A 6,204-nucleotide genomic window follows, 5' to 3' on the forward strand; every position below is an offset into this window, starting at 1 on the left:
GCTTGTGGCTAGTCTGATCGTGTCGCAGCCACATTTTCCCAACTCATCTGCTCTGGTTACCATGAGACTAAAAGGGCCCTTAAAAAACTAGTGTATCTCCAGTCGTTTCCATGTCTGAGCTGGCAATATTTGGGAACCCTGATACTGGAGTAAGAATTGTTCTCCCAGAAAAAGAGTTACCTCCCAGTTTCGGTAACTGCTTGTATTCTAAATCTGCACACACACACACACACACACACACACACACACACACACACACACTTACTTTTCTTTTCTTGCCTTTGTCTTTACCTAAATTCTGAAACTGTTTTTGGCAAGGTGCTGGGAACATGAGAATTTTTCTCTCTAGTCTGACCACAGTCATAGAGAGACTGATTTCTGAGCAGGGGATGTAGCTTAGTTGACAGTGTCCTTGTGCCACATAAGTAATATCACAGCTTAGAGCCCTTGAACTCCATGAAGTTGGCATGGTGTTTTCCAGTCCTGGAATGCCTGTAACTTGTGTATGTGGGAGCTGGGTACATGGAAGCAAAGGCATTAAGATCAGAGCTTTAGAGTCTTCACCTTGGCTACAAGATATGTTTAAGATCAGTTTGAAACATTTGAGACTCTTTTGGAGGTGGGGGTGGAAGACATCTATTTCCTTTGCCAAATTCTGATACCTCCAATTTTTTTCTGTAAAACAGTGAACGATGAGCCCGATTTAATTTTAATCTTTGTTATTTTTTTTTAAAAAAATGGTAGCTGTTTCATTTGTGTAAAATTTACATATTATATTTCCATAGAAATTTAAATAAGCTGAATGTGCATCAGTGGTATGGCATAACTTTAGTTGTTGTTTTGATTTTTTGATACAGGGTCTATCTATGTAGTTCTAACTATCCTGGAACTTACTATCCAAATATTGGTTATGTTCATATAATGATACTAGTTTGTATGTTTTATGGCTGACTGGACAAGTAGTTGATGTGCTTCCCCCTGGGGAGGACCACCTTTCTTACTCGTAGCTTTATTCAGTTGTCCATAGTTTTTTGTGTAGGTTAAGACCTCCTGAGATTTTCCCTGTGAAGTTTGACATGCTTGTTTGTGTCCTCCTTGTTCAGCTCATATTTGGGCAGGCATGTTGGTGGGACTTTATGGGGACAGTTTCTGAAGTTACTAGGAGACATAGTGTTACAATGAACTCCCTGATCCTCTGACTCTTACAATGTTTCTGTCCCTTCTTCCACAATGTTTCCTGAGCCTTAGATGTAGGAGTGTTTTCTATGGATCCACTGGGACTGGGTTCCATAACACTTCATTTGATTAGTTTTGGTTTTCTGTAGTGGTCTCTAACACACTTCTCTGTGTGTATATGGACAAATGTTTCTAGATTGTTGTTAGTGATTGTGCTGGTTTGGTAAATTAGTGGTTGCAGATTCACTTCCAATAACCCTGAGTAGTTAGCTAGGTTTCTAGCACTAGGGAAGACTTCCTCCCACTGAGTGCATGTTAAGTACAATTTATTACTGACAAGGTATGCATGCCACTACTTCATCCTTAGGGTTATATGCCATGTTGGTTGTTAATGTGGTACATAGGCATCATAGTTGAGTAAAACAGTGAGTTGAGTCCCTCTAAGTTTGTATGTTAGTTCTTAGGAAGTGGGTTTTTAGGTCAGTTCCAGCTCAAGGGTCTTTGGGCCTGTGTCTGAAGTGCTAGGTGTCTTCAGCAGGAGATATTTACCTGCTACCTTTGGGGGATAACCGAGGGCAACATCAGTAGGCTGCATGTTTTGGGAATCTCTTGGATAGCCCTCTTCAACAACTCAAAAGAGAGTTTTCCAATGTCTTGTATTGGGGTTTTTGTTAGATGGTTTTTGGCTCTGTGCTTTAAGGTGGTAATTCTTTAATGTGCTCAGACATATGCTTGTTGTCATACTAAGTAGAAGTATAATTCATTTATAGGGCAAGCTTGATTTAATTTTCTGTATATGTTTTCAAGGTTAAATCTGAAACAAGTAACTAAAATCAAGTAAAGCTTTTTTTTTTTAATTTTAAAATAGGTACGCTTAACAGATTATGGTTCTCAAAACCTCTAAGAGACCTACTGAATATGGTATTTAAAGTGTTCAATGAAAAAGCTTCCCCTGATAGAAATACAAGCTCCTAGAAGTGACCCCAAGGTCTCCAAAGATGATGGGGCACAGACAACTCGACCTGGATTGTGGTAATGCTAACTGCTGGGCAAAGAACTGCCCTATGCCTTGCCAGATGCCAGGTCCCTTCCTAAACTCTGGACACTGTTTAGTTGACTGCCCTACTCTGCCTCACCAGTGTATGTCAGTTTTCCTAAGTTCCTTTATCCACAGGAAAGTCTCTCGAAACTTTTTGGTGTGGCAGCCAAAGGCCAATCCTGCCCTGTGTGACAGCTAATGACCTATGACCTCTGCCCTTTGTGACCACCAAGGGTTGGAGGGGACCTAGGGTAACGGTCCAGGTGGCAGGTAAGTCTTTGTCATTTTAATTGATACAGAGGCCATTTGGATTATACTTCCTGTTCTACTTTGTCCTTCTCAGATAGTTATTGTACTTGGCTGGTTTTGTGTGTCAACTTGACACAAGCTGGAGTTATTTATCAGAGAGAAAGGAGCCTCTCTTGAGGAAATTTCTCCATGAGATCCAGCTATAAGGCATTTTATCAATTAGTGATCAAGGGGGGAGGGCCCACAATGGGCTGGGTGATACCATCCTTGGGCTGATAGTCCTGGGTTTTGTAAGAAAGCAAGCTGAGCAAGGCAGGGGAAGCAAGCCAGTAAGCAGCATCCTCTGAATCAGGCCCTGCCTCCGGAGTTCCTGCCCTGTGTGAGTTCCTATCTTGACTTCCTTTGGTGATGAACAGTGACGTGGAAGTGTAAGCTGAATGAACCCTTTCCTCTCCAACTTGCTTTTTGGTTGTGATATTTTGTGTAGGAATACAAACCCTGACTAAGACAGTTTTTGATGGCCAACTAACTGTAGCTTTGTCAGTTTAACAGAAACAAGTAAACCAGCTCCCCCCTCCTCCCAAAGGCCACAGCTGCCCAGTCAGTCCATTTTATATGTAAAAATCAGACTCACAGTTTACCTTGCTGGCAGACCTTGAACTGAAAGAGATAAAATCACAAAAGGTTTCAATGTAACTTTTTACTATTCTTTATTTAAAGGAACTTGCTTTGCAATGATTACTCTCAGTAATTAACTGCTTGTGTCTCAAGGTAAATGATTGTGTAGAAAAAGAAAAGTTTGAAGTTTATGTAAGTTGTGAGGGTCTAAAGAATCTAAAGTATCTGAAGATATGAAAGCTTAAGTTGTAAGGGTCTAAGAAAGTGATTGAAGGGGTTTAAATGCAAGTTATAAAAGTCTAAGGGTCCTAGGAGGTGATTTAAAATATCTGAAAAATGAGGAACTTTTCAGATTTCTTTCCCTGTCTATGCTGTTATTCTAGTAAGACTTCACATTTTCAGTGCTTTAACAAGCATCAATGTAAAGTGGAAATTTCTGGTTATGTTATGTGTTGCAGACTCATGTAATGTTTTCATGAAGCAAGACCTGCATGAGGACACGTGATGTTTGGAGAGTCTAAGTATGACCCAACAGACAGTGACAAGGCACTTGCATAGCTAGTTGTGCATCACTTCAGTGGTCTTGCATCTTACAGATCTTCACTGCCTTATGAGAGGCATGGTAGAAAACTTCTCCTGACTTTCTGGCTGGTTCTGGTTGCTCCTGCTGACTCTTGCCAATTCGGCGGAGACCTGGCTGTTTCTGCTGAATTGTGCCTCCTCTGCTGATTCCTGTTCACTCTTTGCACTGTGCTGATGGTATCCTGACACAACTGAACTGGACTGCTGGTATCCTGACAATGGAGATTAGAATCACCCCAAAGAACTACTTCTGAGCAGGGCCACATCACTGTCTCCTATCTACCATCTTTTTCCCCCTCTTTGGATGGTGAGCTAGAAAGTGGGGGTGTCAAAGCATCTGAGAACCCTTATTAAAAGTAGGTTTTAAAAAATCCAAGCCTACATCAATGGGATTCTGATAAGCTATTAATCTGGCCTTGATAAAGCACAGGCTACTATTATTATTATAGTCACAAGCTCCAAAATGTAAATTTCCTTTGTTTGTTTTCTAAGTATAGATTTAAAAGTGCTTCTCATTGTGATGAAAACATCTCTGTCCAATCTAAATAGCCAGCCTTCTGAACTAAAGAAAAAGTATTTATGCTTTTAACTCAAAACTATAGCTTTTGCTATGACTCAGTCATGAGTCTATTATAGCTGTTTACAGACACTTATTAGCCGCTTTTTTCTACAATGAGAATTTCAGTACAGATTACAAACAATGGTAATGCTATTATATCTAAAAATTTTATCTCTTTTTGTAAACCTAAAAAAAAAAAAAAAAATCATGTAAGCTTAGGGAGTCATGACACAGGCCAAATAGACTTCAGATACATAGTGTCTGTAACCAACAGCTTAAACTCTGCTCTGTTCCCCCACCCAGCTGCTTAACCCTGATGGTGAGCTTGCCCTTCCCCTCGTCTTCAGACTTCTTTCCTCCCTCCAACTAGTACCCCAGGCCTGGAAGTTTGAAGTGTACACTCAAAGATTTTTCTCTAAAGATACTTAACTTTACCTTCTATCCCTATTCTGTATCTGTTCTAACAGATTTCCAATCAACTATGGACTGGAAACTGCTTCAAAACTGCCTGCAACACTCCACCCTCAGGTGGTCCTTCAGAAGCATCTAGCAAAAGAGATGGGCCTGAATCCTCTCTCCATTTCCATACTTTGACTAACATTCCAACCTTACTGGGCCCTGACAATGATGCTTTAATTTCAGCTAAGAAGCAGTTACAGTAGAGATTATGCTACCCTTTATCATCAACAAAAAGGCAGGAATGTCAGGTCCAAAAGAAACTCAGGACAAGTGACTATCTGTGGTATCTATTAGCATACCAAGGCTCATATTGTTTTGTTTTCTTTTTTCTTCTTTTTTTGGGGGGAGTTTTTAAAAACAGGGTTTCTCTGTGTAGCCCTGGCTGTCCTGGAACTCCCTCTGTAGACAAAGCTGGCATCAAACTCAGAAATCTGCTTGTCTCTGCCTCCCAAGTGCTGGGATTAAAGGCGTGCGCCACCACTGCCCAACAAGGCTCAAATATTGTTATCTAGGCTTCCTCAGTTTCATAACTACCTGTGGCTATTTTCTTACTCTGCTCTTTTCAGCTCACCTCAACCTGTTCCCTACCCTAAATTTCTCCAGCTTGTGTGCTTCCCACATCCAGATTCTCTTTTTTCATATAACACCTGCCATTTTGTCTATACACTCTCTTGGCTTTTTGCTCATTCTTGTTTGTCTTCCCCTCTTAGTCCTCCACTCTCACTCTTTTCCCATCCACTCCTCTCTCATGGCCAAGTTCACTCTTCTGGTCAAGTTTTGTCTACTACTTTCTTTCCCCGCTCTGGACTCTTCCAGATGCCCTGGCTGTACTCTCCCTCATATCTATAATAAAAACCTTCCTCTCAATCATACCGTGGAGTGGTCATGTCCTCACTTTATAAACGCACCACCCACTTGCATTTGCTTTCATTCTTTAAATGTTCAACTCCCAATAGGAGTATATTTTAAACTTTTATCTTTTGTTGTCATTGTTGTTGTTTTTAATTTAATCCAGCAACATTGCTGCTCTGACAAGAGATCACATCCAAAGACCTTCTAAGTCTATATAATCCTGATGGAATGTAGACAAACCTTGGGTTACATTATGATCTAGCTGGAATACAGACACTTCTTTCTTTTAAGTTTTATTGCATTATGATGAGAAAAGTTACATGATTTTAATTTATCTGAATTTGTTAACATTTAAAAACATATTTTAAGTAAATAGAATTAAATTACATTCTTGTTTCCCTTTTGTACCCCAACTCTTCCCAGAGACCCCCCTTCGATACCTACAATATCTTTTTTGTCATATTCCTCAAAATTTATAAAATATTATAACAATGAAAATGAGTATTATAAAAGTTGTTTGATATAAAACAACAATCAGTTTAACAGTGTTATGTAGATGCTTGTCTACAGCAATACTGAAAATACATACATTTTTATCAGTTTGAATTTTAAATAACTCCAAACATATTAACTGTATATTTCAAAATAATACATCACTACTAGTATTTTC

General features: G+C 39.6%; 1 pseudogene; it reads right to left on the reverse strand.

Moving 5' to 3' along the window:
* LOC116091255 overlaps positions 1 to 6,204 on the reverse strand; it is an 11,564-nt pseudogene that overhangs the window by 1,545 nt on the left and 3,815 nt on the right.

The sequence above is a fragment of the Mastomys coucha genome, chromosome X, assembly GCF_008632895.1.
Source record: "Mastomys coucha isolate ucsf_1 chromosome X, UCSF_Mcou_1, whole genome shotgun sequence".
In the NCBI taxonomy this organism is placed as follows: Eukaryota; Metazoa; Chordata; class Mammalia; order Rodentia; family Muridae; genus Mastomys; species Mastomys coucha.